At 43.7% G+C, this 16684-nt stretch overlaps 1 protein-coding gene across 1 annotated transcript in view; it reads left to right on the plus strand.

Moving 5' to 3' along the window:
- Window positions 1–16684, plus strand: part of MIB1 (MIB E3 ubiquitin protein ligase 1) — a 208246-nt gene that overhangs the window by 140982 nt on the left and 50580 nt on the right. The gene's annotated exons all lie outside the window — the stretch shown is intronic.

The raw sequence follows: 16684 nt of genomic DNA on the forward strand, positions 1-16684 counted from the left end.
GTGAGGATGAGGAGCACTTTGAAGAGGTGCTGGGTCGGGAGGGTCTTCTGAGCTGGTGTGGGGAGCTGCTCCTGGCTCCCCTCGGCTCGAACTCATTGCTGTCTTGGTTGATAGGTCCCTGTACAGGACACTCATGTTTGGTAAGAAAACCAATGTTTTTCTAAGAGTTACAGTTGAATTGTCAGTATATTGCTTTTTTCCTTTTTAAACCCAAAGAGGTTGTTTGTAGGCTGCAGAAACCTCAGGCATGTGTGTACACATTTGTGTTGTTTAAAATGATTGTTTTCAGCAAAGATAACGGTGTTTTCAAAAAGCCTTTGTGGAACTTGTAAAGGAGAAATAAAATACCAATCAGAGCAGCTCCAAAAAAAAAAAAAAAAAAAAAAAAGAAAGAAAGAAAGAAACTTTCTGTGTTAGGGGCTGGAGAGATGACTCAGCAGTTAAGAGCACCAGCTGCCCTTCCAGAGGTCCTGAGTTCAATTCCCAGTAACCACGTGGTGTCCCACAACCACCTAATAATGCGATCTGATGCCCTCTTCTGGCAAGCAGGTGTACATGTAGATAGAATACTCAAATGGAATAAATCTTTAAAAAGAGAGAAAGAAAGCTCATTATGTCTTGGTTCTGTTGCTGTCAACACCTTCTGTGTAACTTCAGACGTCCCTTTCTGTCCCAATGTCAGTTTGTTTGTCTGTAGGTACGCTACATGACATTTTTATTTAGTCTCCCTCCTCAGTCCTTTATAAAGTCAATTAACTGCTTCTGTTTTGCACACAAATTTTAGAATAAGCTCATTGAATTAACTGGGAAAAGTCTTACTGAACTTGAATTTCACTGAGAACATCCTTTGGATTGATAATTGTTCGTTTAGCTACTTCTTAGAGATTTTGCACTTTTGTTTCTGTTGTGAGGAGTGCCCTTGTTTTAAAGTCATGTTTTCTAGATGATCATTGCTGGATTGGGACAGGATAGTCACACTTTTTCTATGAGTGGCCAGACTGAACACTTTAAAGTCTGCAACCTTGGAAGGTCCCTCCTCCCTCTCTTCCCTCTTTTCTTGTCCTTCCTCTCCATCCCTCCCTCAGCTTCCTCCTTGTCAGTCCTCCTCAACCTTTTACTGAAGGTCAAAGCCATTCGTGCTGGCGGGGCTTCGGTAAACAAACCTCCGGACCTGGCTCAAGGCTCTATTTCTGTATACCTCCTGTGGAAAACCAGATTAACTTTATACATTTTCCAGGCTTCTGTCACTTCACAGAGCTGTGTGTGTGTGTGTTGCTTGATTTTGCTGCTGCTTCTACAAAGATGACTATTTTTGTCTGCAAACAATATACTTATTATATCTTTCCCTTTAATTCCTACCTTTCTTCTGTTTTTATTATCATGCGTATGTATGTATTCATGTATGCGTATGTATAGGCACAAGAATGGCTGTATGCATGAGAAAGCCACCTTTGTGGAGTCAATTTTTTTCCTACCTTTGTGAGTCTGATGCTGGCCTAAACTAGATACACAGCTCAGGCTAGCCTCAAATTCATGATCCTCTTGTCTTCGACTCCCCAGGGAATATAGGTATGGGCCACCACACCCAGCTGGAGGCCTTTTTTTAAAGCATCATAGTTTTAAAGGTTCTGCTGTCTTACTTTTGTAAAGACTTTCCCTTCTATTATTTACTAGGAATTCTGGGGAGAGTGTTATCTACCCAAAATGTTTCTTCATCGTTTAAGGTGATGTAATGTTACAGCCTAGTAGTGAGCTGGACTAATTGGCCTAATGATCACATATTGAACTGAGATAAGTCTTATTTGATCAGGATTCAGTTACTGTCATGAGATTTTCATATCTACATTCATGAGTGAAAGTGCCCTGCAGTTTTTTTTTTTTTCTTATGTTCATATCTGATGTCAGGTCAAGATGGCATAGGCCTCCTGCTGGAGCTGGAAACGCTTTCTCTGCCTTCCAGGCTCTCCATATATAACTCCAGCCAGCCTTGAAACCGATCATCCACCCTGCCCCTTCAGGGCTGGGGTTAGTGTGGACCTCCACTTTTCTATTACCTGGGAAAACTAAGATTTAATTATGAAATAACTATGGTTTTGAAATTTGGTAGACTCAATCTGTAAGTCATCCAGAGTTAAGTCTTGTTAGTTAGACTTTTGATGGTTATTTTTTTTAAATCTCTTTAATATTTATTGATTTAGTCAAAATTTCACGTTTTTACCTATACAAATTTTATAATTTAGAAAGTTTTCCATTTTATTTTGCCCATGAGATGTGTTAAAGTTTAGTCACTAATGAGCCCATTAGTATTTTCTAATTCATTATATCTACATTTTTATTACTCTCAGATTTATATTTTATTCACCCAAGTATTCCCCCCCCCTTTTTTATTCATTCATCAATCATACAAGAAACATGCAACTCTTAACACAAAGTATCTCCAGATGGGGCTGCGTACCTCAGATGGGGTTGTGTCCACACGAGGCTGAATCTCTGCCTTGGCTACCAGCTGTCAGAAACTTTTGGAAACGGATGAACACAGACTTGCGCACTTTCTCTGAGAAGCACCAGCCTCAGAAGTAGTGAGTGAAGCTGTGTGAACAGGTTGTGTGGGCTGACTCAGGTGGAAACCACAGAGTTTTCCCATGAGGCAAGGAGGAAGTCCTGGTCCATGGCAAAGTGGGCTTCTTGTGTGTCAAGGTCATTCTTGTCATAGACCAAGGAGAACAGGAGGGATGAAGCCTGTTCACAGATGCATTGTGGGTGGCAACTTGAGAGTTCTCATCTTGGCAATTATGGAAAACGGAGAGGTGACATTCCTGGACTGATAGATAGTGCTGAGCCTTGGTGTCTGGGCCCCCAAAAGCTCACAGGATCTGAAAGCTGTGCTGTTTCCCTGAAGAAGAGCATGTCCGCCAATATGAAAGCCCTTAAGCAAAGGCCAGAAGACCAAGACCAAAGCACTTAAGATTCAGTGACTTGTCATTCTACGTGTCCCACAACACAGTGCTCTGAAGGGACAGTTCACTGACACTAACATGGGGGAGCAGGCAGGCTATGACAAGCTGTTGGTCAAGAGAATGAAGGACCACAAAGAACCCTGGGAAGAGACACCAGGGTCACCAGCTTTTCTCCTTCCTCAGAGAGCAGATACTGCCAGGTGTGAGTCCAGGCAAAAATAGTCTTTAAATGATTAACAAATGATTGAACAGACCTTGAAAAGAAGAAGTTACTCTTTAGTTTCTGTAAGGTTCTCTCACGTTTGACCTGTGCTTTGTTAATTTCTCTCCTTCCCTTTGCTTGAAAATATGAGTTTCCTTCTAACATTCTTAAATGACACAGGGATTTGGACACAGAGCAGTTCGTTTTAAATATCTGATAATTTTCTTTGTAGAATGTATTGGGTTTAAAAAAAAAGATTTTATTTTTTTATGTATCTGAGTACACTGTAGCCATCTTCAGACACACCAGAAGAGGGCATCAGATCCCATTACAGTTGATTGTGAGCCAACTTGTGTGGTTGCTGGGAATTGAACTCAGGATCTTTGGAAGAGATCTTAACTGCTGAGCCATCCAGCCCAAATAGAACATGTTGTTATTACTGTTGTTACTGTGTGTGTGTGAGTGTGTGTGTGTGGTGTGCGAGTGAGAGTGTGCATGTGGGTATCAGAGGCACATTTGCAGCTAGAGAGCTGCTCCTCCTCTTCTATAGTGCATGTGTGGAGTCAGAGGACAATGAACTCTTAAGGCTCCATTCTTTCCTTCCAACATGTGAGTTCTAAGTATTCAGCCTGTGTTGCAATTGCCTTTGCCTTAACTAGAATGGTTTACAAGTGTTATTTAACTTTCTGATATTATGTTATATGCCTTCAGATATTTTTAAATAACAATTTCTTAGTTACTGAATGTATTACTTTATAATTGGAGACAGACTTTATTGAAGTTTATTATCTGAGGAAATGGTCTTTGTTAATGTCTCACACATTCTCAAACGTAGGATTGTGTTGTGTCTGGTGAACAGAATCGTACATATTTTCAATAATTTAGATGGGTATCTGTATTGTTCTGAACTTATTTTCTTTTCTGCTTCATGTATTGCTTTCAGACAACAGTCTGTCAATGTTTTCAGCTGTAGCTGTTACTTTGTTTCTTCAGCGCTGGTCAGTTATTGCTGCATTTATCCTGATATATTGTTAGGTGTATATATTTTTGGTTGTTGTCTTCTTTTCACTCCCCATTACCAATATCCTGCTTTCCCTCTTCTGACAGTTTTTCTCTTCAATGGGGACTCTTACTAGATATTGTCAAGTTTTCTGCTCTTCAGTTCTATCCCTGCTCCACTGAAGGTTTCTTCAGACTCTGCTACTTCTCCTTATACTATTTTCTATCTATTGTGTTCCTTACTTCAATGTTTATGTTTCATTTTTAACTTTTCCATTTTCTTATTGTTTTTAATATATGTTTTGGTTTTTTTTTTAATTTTGTTTTGGACAGAACTCATCATCTCTTTGTGTGTGTGTCTCCTTGTCTCTCTGTGTGTGTCTCCTTGCATGCATCTTCTTGTGTATGTCTCCTTGCGTGTAGGTCTCCCTGTGTTGCATCTCTTTGCATGTATCTGCTTGTGTGTGTGTGTGTGTGTGTGTGTGTGTCTCCTTGTGCGTGTCTCCTTGCACATATGTTTACTCAGAGTTCCTGGTTAACCTTTCTCGGTTTTGCTTTGAATGGCTTCTCTGTTGAGTGGTTTGTCTGGTTATTTGTGCCTGTCAATTCATTTCTCACAGGACAATAGCTGCTCTTTCTGGCACCACATCTCAGGGCAAGATGAACAGTCCATGTCCGTGTGTGTGAGCATCAGTGCAGTGTCGTAGGGACCACAGAGCTTCTGCTACTGAGTCCTTTCTAGGACTGATCGTCACCAGGCAAGTCTGCTTCGGAATTCTTTAAACATTGGAAATAAGCAACACTGGGAAAAATCACTTTCCTTAGACACCCAGACTCTGGCCCTTAGAAGCTGGAGAGACAGGGAGAAAAGGGAGGGGAGGAAGAGACAGAGGGAGGGGGAAGGAGAGTAAAACTCTCTTAGCTAGGGTTTTACTGCTGTCAACAGATGTCATGACCAAGGCAACTCTTATAAAGGACAACCCTTAATTGGGGCTGGCTTACAGGTTCAGAAGTTCCGTCCATTATCATCAAGGTGGGAGCTTTGCAGTATCCGGACAGGCATGGTGCAGGAGGAGCTGAGAGTTCTACATCTGCATCTAAAGGAAGCCAGAAACAGATTGAGCATCCTCAGGCAGCTAGAAGGAGTCTCTCTAAAAGTCCCAAGTTCAAGGTCTCTTATGAGATTCATCCAATCACTTAACTCTACTCCCCAAAGCAAGACAGGAAACCAGCTGGGCAAATGCCAAACTCTTCATCTCCATGTCTGATATCAAAGTGTTGTAAGACCCCAAGGAGTCTTAGCTCAGGAGCATGACCCACAGAACACAATTAGAAGATAGACCGCTGTAATAACAAGAGGTTTTTATTCCATGTACATGGGGTTGCTCATCCTCGAAGGGAGAGTCAACCCTGAACTCAAAAAGTACATATCTTTTATACTTTTTTTGTGAGGGGGGGTGAACTACTATTTTACCATTGGTCAGCAGTAAAATTTTCAGAAAGAGGAGAGGAAGGGGGGAGGGAAGGGGAAGAAACTTTGGCAGTAAGATTGTTGACAATATGCATTCTCCTTGGAATTCAGTACAGGGAGGGGTAGGGGAGCTGTTCCTAAAGCAGTCATTTTTGTTTTGTCTTAACTCAGCTTGGTCAGTATAGCTTGACCTGTCCACTAAAACTTTGTTTTTACATTTTCAGAACCTTGTTTATATATTTCAAAACTTTGAGGGGTTTTGTCCTTGTTTTGTTTCTTAGAATTGGATGATTAGGGCATGAGCTAATTATGACATGTGTCAGGACCCTATCTAGGGCTTTCTAGAAGGCCAAGTGGCTATCAGTCAGTATATTCTGTGGGTTTTTTTCTGAGAATTACTCTGGGCCATTGTTTTTATTTGTCAGGTACAGGTAGGATCTCATAGCCTTGGGATGACTGGAAAATCTCCGAGTCTGACTTTAACCGTTTCTGTGTCTTTAGGGTCTCACATTCCAAGAATGGGGTGTTTTGGAAAAGTCTCAGAGCCCTTAAAAACTTTGTTTTTTTACATCAAAAGCGCTTTTCAGATCTCTAACTCCTTTTTCATCTTTGTTGACTGCAACAAATTTCTTTCTCCTGGGCTGGTTCCATTTCCTATTAACAACTTTCCTCAGTAGGTATCCCACGGCTATGTCATCTTTAACTTCTTTGTGTCTCCAAGCCAACTTCAATGTTACAGCTTCTTGTGTCAATGTCTGGGATCCACACATGATCTTCTGGGCTCCTCCAAAGGGCCAGCATCACTTCTCCAGCTCTGCCTTCTGTAGCTCTCTCAGCTCAGGTTGATCACTCCACTGCTGCTGCTGTTCTTGGTGATCATCCTATGGTACTGGCATCTCCAACACGCTGGGGTTTTCTGCTGCAACTAGGCTTCATCAATGGCCTCTCATAAGCTCTCTTCATGGTGTGAAGCCTCAATTCCTTTGCATGACCCCTTCAGTCCTGGGCCATCAACTACAACTGAGGCTGCACCTTCACCAATGGCCTTCCATGGCCTCTCACTCAGCTGCTCTTCATGCCCCATTCATGCCTTCAAAACCAGTACCACCTGGATGATTCTTATACATTACCAAGTCCAGCTTCAGCCTGAGGTACAACCTTGGCTATCTCTGGACACAACTTCTTTGTGCTTTCAGAAAACACTTCCCAGAAGATTTCACCTTAGTGAGGCTGATCTCTTCTTAATCACCACTAATTTCTTAACTCTAGCTGACCAGCATCAACTGTCCCAGTGGTCTCTTTTCCCTCTTGAATATTAAGGCAGAGACTCGTGGCCAAAGCTGCTGAGTTCTGCTGCTTACACAGCTGGAACATTGACCTCCGTGTTCTACTACATTACCACCAGTTTCTTCTGTCCCAACTCCTTCACTGCCTGAGCTTAGCTGTCCTGGATCTTGCTCTGTAGATAGACCTGGAACTCAGAGGTCTGCCTGCCTGCCTCCTGGGATTAAAGGTGTGTTCATCTATGTCTGGATTTAAGATTTTCTCCACCTAGAACTTGTTCTGTCTCAGGCCTTGAACTCAGAGATCTGCTTGGCTTTATCTCCTGGGATTAAAAGTGTGTACCACCATGCCTGGATCTAAGTTTAGCTGGGTAGAATCTTGCCCCAAAGTCCCATTCCCTTAATTTAATTTAATATCCTTGAACTCAGGATTCAGCTCCATTTCACTTCCTGGTGTCTCTTTAATATTCAAACTATATGTTTTATATTTTCCTCTCTCAGCTTGCTGTGCTTGTTTAAAATGCTTTTCATGACACTTAACCAGAGAACAGTCTATGATGGGCATTTCTGAGACTTCCTTTGTCAATGCAATTAATCTGAGTCTCTTTAGCTTAGTCTCAGGAAGACTCTTCAGACAAGGGACAAAAGGACCCAAATGTCACCAAAATACCACAAAACCAGTCCTTACTCCACATACTAAAAATTTTCTCCACTGAAACCTTTTGGGCCAGGTTGCATTAATTAAACTCATCTGGACAGACAGGGTTAGGGTTAAAGACCATCAGTGTGCACTGCACATTGGGACAGACACACACACTCACTGATGTGTACCAGTATCTGCCAATACAATGACTGTAGATGTTACAGAGCAGCAGAAACTGGAAGATTCCATGTGTGGAGACTCTGAGGTGTCTAGGCCTGGCTGAGGCTTGACCAGCTGGTTTTATTGGTACAAATATAAAGCTAGCTTCAGGGTGGTGAGTAGGTTAGAGTAGCAGGCAGAGAATGTTTCCTTCAGGCTTCAGTGAAGGCTAAGACTAAAATGTTCTGCAGAGGTGACCGGGTGAAGGAAGGTCTTTATCTCAGCATCAAGGGTCGTCTCCCTGTTCCAGAACATCTGGTGAAGGTTAGCATCTGTAAGACAGAAGTTAGGAAGGTAAGACTTGATGCCTGGTGGGATGCTCCGGCTGCAGGAAGGATGTATAGACAAAGGGATAGCTTACCTTTGGAGTCCAAGCTGGAGAAAACTGTGAGGATCTCTTCATTTCATCCACAGAGTCCAATATGACAGAACTATTTACTGAATACAGTCATGTGATTTGCCTGCTTCTGTGTCTGTGTGCCTGATGCCCAAGGAAACCAGAAGAGGGCATCAGCTGCTCCAGACCTGGACTTACTGTAAGTTGTTCTATGAATGCTGAGAATCAAACCTCAGACCTCAGAAAGAGCAGTGTCTTAGTTCTATTGCTCTGAAGAGATGCCGTGACCAAAGCAACTCATATCTGTCATAGTCACCGTTCCATTGCTGTGAAGAGAGGAGCAGCCAGTGTTCTTAGCCACATCACTTACATTTTAAGAGTGGTTCTGGGAGTCAGACCCATGTGGTGATACACACCTGTAATCCTGGTACTTGAGAGATGGATCAAGAATTCAAGATCATCCTCAGCTACAAAATGAGTTTGAGGCTAGCTGAGACTATGTGTCTGAAACAAACAAATACCCCCCAGCACACACACACACACACACACACACACACACACACACACACACACACATACACACACACGAGTTTGGGGGTCACAGCAACATTAAGAAATAGGCACCAGAGTCTTTCTGTGCCCTCCATTTCCTTTGACCAACACGATCCTGGTCAATATCTCTTTATTATAGTGATCTGCTTGAGACATATGATGAGCTATGGTGAGTGTCTGAAGTCACTGACTTATTTACTTTTACGACAGGACTTGACTGTCCAGGCTGGTCTGGAATCCACTTCAGAGATGACCTTCAGCCCCTAATCTGCTGCCTCTGCCTCCAATGCTGAGTAACAGCTGAGCACCAACCACCATGCTGGTGGGAATGGGTTTCAATTTGATTTTAATTTCTCTCTATGTAGACCTACCTGTCCTGGAACACACTCTGTAGATCAGGCTGGCCTCGAACTCAGACATTTTCTGACTCTGCCTCCTGATGCTGGGAAGTGCCTAGCCTGCACATTTTTAGTTTGAAGTGCTGGAAATCAGACTGGGAGACTTGTACACACCACGGGACCTATAGCCAATGCCCAAGATTTCTCATTTTTATGTTAGTTTTGTTAATTAATTTGCCATACTAAAGGTTGAGCCCAGGGCGTTGTGCCTGCTAGGAAAATGATCTACCCCTGAGCTATATCGTCATAGGTCTAATCAAGTCCTACAAGGTTTCTTCTTGGTCTTTTGGCCTGGCATGGTGGTAGTGAGCACCTGTAATTCTAGCCCTTGGAGAGTAGAGGCGGGGATCAGGAGTTTAAGAATATTCTCACATAGTTACAGAGTTCCTGGCTAACCTGGGCTATCTGAGACACTGTCTCACAAACAAACAAACAAACAAACAAAACCTTGGTGGCTTCACAGCGTCAGTGGCAGCACTTGGGAGGCAGAGATGCGGCTGATCTTTTGAGGCCAGCCTAGTCTATAGAGCAAGTTCCAGGACAGCCAGGGCCATACGAAAACACCCTGTCTCAGGGGAGAGGGGTAGGGGCATGAAGGGGTAGGGAAGTGGGAAAACTTGTGTGTGTGTGTGTGTGTGTGTGTGTGTGTGTGTGCGCGCGCGTGAGCGTGTGCACGAGCTTGCTCGTGAAGCTTTTTGCTTGAGAGAGGGTCTCTCTCTGAGCCTGAAGTTGCTCTTTTTAGGCATGCCTGGGAGATTCAAGTTCAAGTCTTTGTGCTGGCAAAGCAATGATGCCTATCCTCTGACCTATCTCCCCAGGCTCTATTATTTTATCTTATTTTTAACATGCAAGGCATAAAAATATCCTCAGGCAAAAATACCCCAGGTGAGGGAGTTGGGATGGTACCATTCCTCTGGTACAGAACTATGTACAGCTAGGTGCTTAAGACTTCCCGTTCTTTTGGAGAGGACGTGTTGGGCCCTAACCCTGCTCATCCTACGGTCACCGTGAAGACTTGCATCTTTGTACCTCTGAGTCAGACAACCAGTGCAAAGGGAAGTTCCGGGCTTCTGGACACCTGCCCAGCGGTGCCAGGGCAGACTAGCATCGAATGATTCACAGATATCAAGTGCAGTTTTGTGTTCGAAATCTCAGGTGAGAAAGATTCCTTTATCCGGAAGAGCATCTTTCCTTCCTGGATGGGCCTTCCTATTCTGTGCCTCACCAGGTGAGGGCCAAAGAACTTGACCTGTTCAGGAAGAAACTTGATTTGCACGCGGTTCAGGGGTGCTGGTCCCTGCCACTGGAGGTAAAATGAGCAGTGAGATGTGGGGGAAGTAGGCCCTGGAGCTGGGTGGAAACTGCTAGAAGATGCAAATTGAAAATAAACATTAAAACAATGAGGTAAGCCTTTCACAAAGGACAAATTGCTAATCTAACCCCAGCGCCAGGAAGGCCGCCTCTGCGGAACAAAGGCGGCTTTCATGGCCCAGTTTTATTTGTAAACTGGCCGCAGCCGGTCTGTTAAATGGATTTAGTCTCACCTGCCTCCAAGGGGAAAGCAGTAGCAGGTGATCCTGTCTCTCTCTCTCTCTCTCTCTCTCCAAATGTCTCCTAGGATCGGTCACCTGATCTGACCAGGAAAAGCCTTGGAAGCTGAGCCAAATTTTAGCCACTTAAGAGAAACAGCCGAGTTGTTTATCAACAATGGAGCCAGTGTGTGAGGGGAAGGCCAGGGTGGGAGTGGCAAGCCTTCCTGGTTTAGACTAATGACAGGCCTCAGGTTCTGTGCTCCAGGATTTGAGGCCTTCTCTTGGGAAGAGGGGTTGTCTGTGCTCCCCTCAAAACACCCTAAAGATGAGGTGTCTGTCATCCTGGCTGTAGGTGCTTGTCCCCTGCCCCCCACCTCACCCCACCCCCAGGCTATCATTCCACTAAAAGTGTGAGGAAAGGACAGTCTGGCAAGGAGGTGACACACAGACAGTTAATCACCCCAGCCACCACAGATAAGGCCCAGGCTCCAGCAACCTTTGGCCTCCTTTCCTCCATCACCCTACTTCCTTCACCTGGAAAATCAGGGTGTTCTGGTGGGGTGAAGGGCAAGGTGACTCCACAAGGGTTGTCCAAGGTACTCCCAGTCACACCCTGCTGGGAATCCACATGCAGTGCTGCTCAGGTCCAAAACTGGGGCCAGAGGGATGGACGGCTTAGCTGGCAAGGTACTTGCTGTTGATTTGAATATAATTTTCTGGGACCCACGTGGTGGAAGAAGAGACTCTGGAAAGTTGTTGGTTGTCCTCTGAAAACACACACACACACACACACACACACTGCTGAGCTGGTGTTTATCTTGTTTTGTCCCTGTCTGCTCCAGGGGTACTCTCCTTGCTCCTGGTGGCTTTTGAGGAAGCATCTGGAGTTAGAGTTTCCTTGTGTCCCCTTGGATATCTTCTGTGACAGCAATGGCAGTCCTGCTTCTGTACCCCACTCCTGAACTTGCTCTGGTTCCACACCTCCCTGCAGGCACACCACACTCATTAGTGCCCATCTTAGTGTCAGGGTTAGGCAGTGCTGACCTCTTTTCTTGGAGCCCCTCTCCCTGGCTTGCCCAACCCTTCACTTTTCAAGTTCTTCTCAGACTCCTCTGCTGGGCTCTGCTGGGAAGCCCCTTTTTCTTTGGTGGCTCCTGGACATCCTCAGAAGTTTCATAGAACTCAGCGACTGGTCCAAAAGCATCCCTCCTCTCATTCTCTTTATCCTGCCCTTCTACATGTGTATAAAGCCTGTTGTTTGTTTGATCACCTCCTATGTGTACATTTTGTATTTCCTCTCATTCTCTATTGTATTTTAGGTGTCACAGTCATGCATGCATGATCATCCCCAATTATTATTTGGGAGCTGGGGATTTGAACTTGGATCTTTTGACTTTCATAGTAAGCATTGAGTCATCTCCCTATCTTCTCATTCATTTATTTTGAGACAGGCTTTCATGTAGACAGGATTTCCAGGCTGGCCTTGAACTTGCTACATAGCTAAGGATGCTCCTGAGCATCTGGCTCTCCTGTGTTCATCTCCTGGGTGCTGGGATTTTAGGCAGACACCATATGCCTGGTTTTAGAACCCAGGGTTTCATAAATGCTAATGCATACTAATTGAGCCCCAGCCCCAGCCTGAAAGTTTTAATGAACGTATACTTGTATAGACTTACTGATGCTCTTTCCAGTTTTCCATAATAGAGACTGTATCTATACTGTTTAGAAACCATACTGGGGGCTGGCACACTGTAAGGTACCCAGTTATTATTTGTTGAAAGAATGGTTGTAAATGACCAGTTTACAGAGGCGGAGATGGGCTTAGCAAGGCCAAGACAATTACTTAAAGTCATAGTTGGTGTCCCTGTGGAGGTTAGAACTCAAATCTCTCTGACCTCGAGACTGCGACACTCACCTACTGCAGAGATTACATTCCTCCAACATTGTTCCCCATATCAATTTCTTAGTCAAGTATGTGGGAGGTTCCCATTATTCATTGTGTCTGTTCTGCTCTGGAATCTTGTCTGGAAACTGGTGTGCCTCAGATGCGGGTTAGTCTTTACCTCAGAATTTAATTTTAGATAGGCAATTTGGGTCAGATTAACAGAAGCACGTTTCTATTGTCTATTGTCTGTGGGTTTGCTCAGCAGCTAGGTATGCCAGCCCTAGATCCTCATCCTGAATTTGAATTCTACTCTCACCAGGCCCCCGTATCCTCCCTCTTTTGTCTTCCTTTAACCAGGAGGGACTCTCCCAAACTTTAACCTTATTAACAATTGCATGCAAAATGTACCTGACAGGAATGTGGTGCAAATGTTAGTCTCAAGGCCAGGAAATAACAGGTATTTTCTGAACTCCCTTGTCTTAACTCTGTTGTGGCGTCAGCCAGTCTCACTCTTTAATTGCTGTAGTTAGACTCACTGGGAATTGAAAATTAAAACCCAAGTAGATGCCAGTGTCTGTCTGTTAGGATGGCCACTAAAAACAGTGATGGAAAAAACAAACCGGAAGCAGAGGAACCAAAACTCTTGAGGTTGCTAGTGGGAGTATAAAATGTGGCAGCCATTAGGAAAAACAGTATGACCGCTTTGCAAACAATTTAAAGACAGAAACAGCATTTGTTCTACTATTCTGTGTCCATATTCAGAATAATTGAGACAAAACAAAACAGGCGCATCTTAAAAGCAACATTGTTTCCAATAACCAAAAGGTGGAAACAATCCAAATTAACCCACACATGAATGATCTAGGAGATGTAATTGTACACCTGTTATAGAACATTATTAAGTGCTACAAAGGAATGAAATTTGAATACATTGATTAACTGCCCATTCCCCCACCGCCCCCAACGTTAGGCAAGCAAAATAGTCACAAAATGAATGTTATTCAGTGAGTCCTTTTACAAGAACGCCTAGAATAGGCAAATTCAAAGACAGAAAGTGAAACCAAGGTTCTCAGGAGCTAGGAGAGAAATTGTTACTTAATGGCTACATAGTTTCAGTTTGATGTAATGAATTCTGAGACTGTTGCATGTGACTGTTACAGATGCCACTGTGTTGTTTTCTAATGATCAAAAATGGTGAATTTTATGTCCAATATATACATTTAAAATGAAAAACAAAGATTTATTTCATTATTTATTTTATGTATACGTGTCTGAGTATACATTTGGGTACCAAGTGCATATAGGCACACGAGAAAGTCAGGAGAGGGCATCAGATTCCCTAGAGCTGGAATACGGCCGGTTGTGAATTGCCCCGCATGGGTGCTGGGAACTGAATTTGGGTCCTCTTCTCCTAACCACTGAGAAGCCCTATGTTCACTTTGAGAGGTGATAGAGTCTCATATAGCTGAGACGAGTCTCAAACTTATAATAAAGCTGAAGATGACCTTAATTTCTATTCTCCTGACTGCCAGATTTGATGATTCAAGCCTGTACCAGAGCACCTTGATTTTATGTGTTGCTGGGGATGGAAACCAGGTATTTCAGTGTGCTGGTCAGATACTCTGTCATTGAGCAGCACCCTTAGTCCCAAGCACAACACTACACATTATTTCATCTCTAATAAGGAGCAATCCAAGGGTAAATTGGGATATACTTGTCAGTAACATCCTGTGCTGCTTTAAGACTCTAAGATTTCGCTTAGAATTTCCTCATCTCTGGGAGAATGATCTTTCTAATATTAAGTGTTAACACGTTGCTTCATGATTTGTGTTATTTTATGTTCTCATGTTTTCCAGATTTCATTGATACTGGACAATATACATTTTTTTTTTCTTGTTTGGTTTTGTGTTTGTGAGTCAGTCTCATTACACAACCCACCCTGGACTTGGTGTAGCTTGGTCTAACCTGCAGCTGTTTTCTTGCCTTGGCATCCAGAGTGCTGGGGTTACAGTGATGTGTTACCATAGGGCTTACTAATGACCCTTTGAAAAGACTCTTCTTGCTGGGCTGATGGCACACTCCTGTAATCTCAGGAAGGTCAGGAAGCACTAAACTAGAGGTCAAGGCTAGCATAGTCCACATAGCAAGTTCCAGTCAATACTACGTAGGGAGAAACACAATGCTCCCCTGCCTCACCCCAGCCTTCATCGCTTTCAAGAGCATTTCCTTTCTCTCTTTCTTGCAAAGTTGCAAAAAAGAGAATATCTATTTTTGCTTTATGGATATAAACATGCTGGCCTACCTTCTGATTAAGCTATATTTGGTCATGGGCTGTGGTCTTCCAAACCACTGGTTTACAAAATGTCACGTGTGGTTGGCTGCACTCTGTGCGATGAGACAATTGAATGCCTTGGATCCCATCAAGGCTCACAAAATGAGCGGAGAGCAGAAAAATCCAATGCCAACTTCAAGCCTGCAACTAGGTATGGTCTGCATTACCAAAATCTCAATGTTCAGCAGCAGGGACTGGATGGGAAACCATTTCCTTCAAAATCTCAATGTTCAGCAGCAGGGACTGGATGGAAAACCATTTCCTTCAAAATCTCAATGTTCAGCAGCAGGACTAGATGGAAAACCATTTCCGTTTTGAGGCAGGGTCTTGTGTAGCCCAAGTTGAAGTTGAACTTTCTATGTAGTAGAGGAATATCGCACCACATGAAGTTTATGTGGAGCCAGGGATTAAACTCAGGGCTTCATACATGCTAGGCAAGCATTTGACGGATGGTTGCCTCTCTAGCCGTGGTGGTTTGAATGGGAGATATCTTCATTGTGTTGGGCATTTGAACACTTGGTCTCTGTTGGTGAAGGTGTTTGGAGACGGTTGGGTGATGCAGACTTGCTGAGAAAGTGTGTCATTTGGGGTAAGCGCTGAGAGATAAAACCCTCCACCTTCTTTCAGTTCACTCCCTCAGCTTCTCAGTCCCTGCCCCCCGCCACCTGCTGTCCTGCCATGATATTTCATCACAGTGAAAGAAAGGTTTGATATGCTCTCAGCATTCCGCCGTGTCTTATGTAGATTTATTTATCTTACTGTATGTACATGAGTATTTTGCCTGAATGTATGTCTGTGCCCCGTGTGCATGCCGTGTGCCTATGGGTACCTCAGAACTGGAGTTACAGATGGTTGTGAGCCACCATGTGGGTTGAAGGAGTTGAGCCCAGGTCTTCTGGAAGAGCAGCCAGTGCTTTTGACCACTGAGTTATTCCTCCATCCATATTATTCTTATTAATAATAGAATGTCACTCCCTAGGGAACAAGTGTCCTTGTGGGCTCTCAGCCCTGCTCTGATCTAAATGTTGACATCCTCCCAAACTTTGTATGTTAGAACCTTGTTCCCGCTGTGACAGTATTGGGGTACATGCTATCTGATAGGCTCTTTAGGAAGGACTTAGATTGTGAGAGGCCCCAGTGAACTACCTTGACCATTTCTGCCTTGTGAGAACTTTGGGTGCCCATGTCTTGGACCTGCCACCCTCTGTGCATTTGTTGTGTTTACATTCAGTGTGAAGCCAGGCTCCCTGAACTCACACCTGCAATCTCAGCAATTGGGATCCTGAGGCAGGAAGATTGCTCAGCTTTTGAAGCCATCCTGGGTTACAAACTGGGTTCCAATCAAGCTTGGCCTGCACAGCAAAGCCTGCCTTAACTGCCCCCTAAAATGCACAAATAAACAAACAAATAAATAAAAAGAAGATGATTAAAATTAAAATCCAAAATCATGAGGTATAAAGTGTTGTTAATTTTTTCGTTATTCATACTTATGGTATGAATGTTATTCCTTCTGGTAGAAATAACAATAGAGATGCCTGGGCTCTGAAACTGGGAAAGGGAAGGGTTTCCTGCCCTTTCACACTTTCTCCAAAGCCTGCCTAACAAGAACCCAGGCTCAGCTTTGCTGTGAGGATAGCTATCTTACTGGTATTTACTTATTTATCCTGCAAGGGACGTTGTCTCATTCCGTAGCCCAATTCAGCCTGGAACTTCTCTGTAGATTTGTCTGTAGTTAGAGTGGTTCTCCTGCATCAACCTTTCATGCGCTGGGGTGACAGATGTGAGCCCCTGAGCCTAGCGTTCCTCCAGAAATGGGTTCTTTTGCCACTGGCAGGATTCACATTCAGGACAACAGAAGATACAGGACTCAGCTG

This window comes from Micromys minutus, assembly GCF_963924665.1.
Source record: "Micromys minutus genome assembly, chromosome: 8".
Lineage (NCBI taxonomy): Eukaryota > Metazoa > Chordata > Mammalia > Rodentia > Muridae > Micromys > Micromys minutus.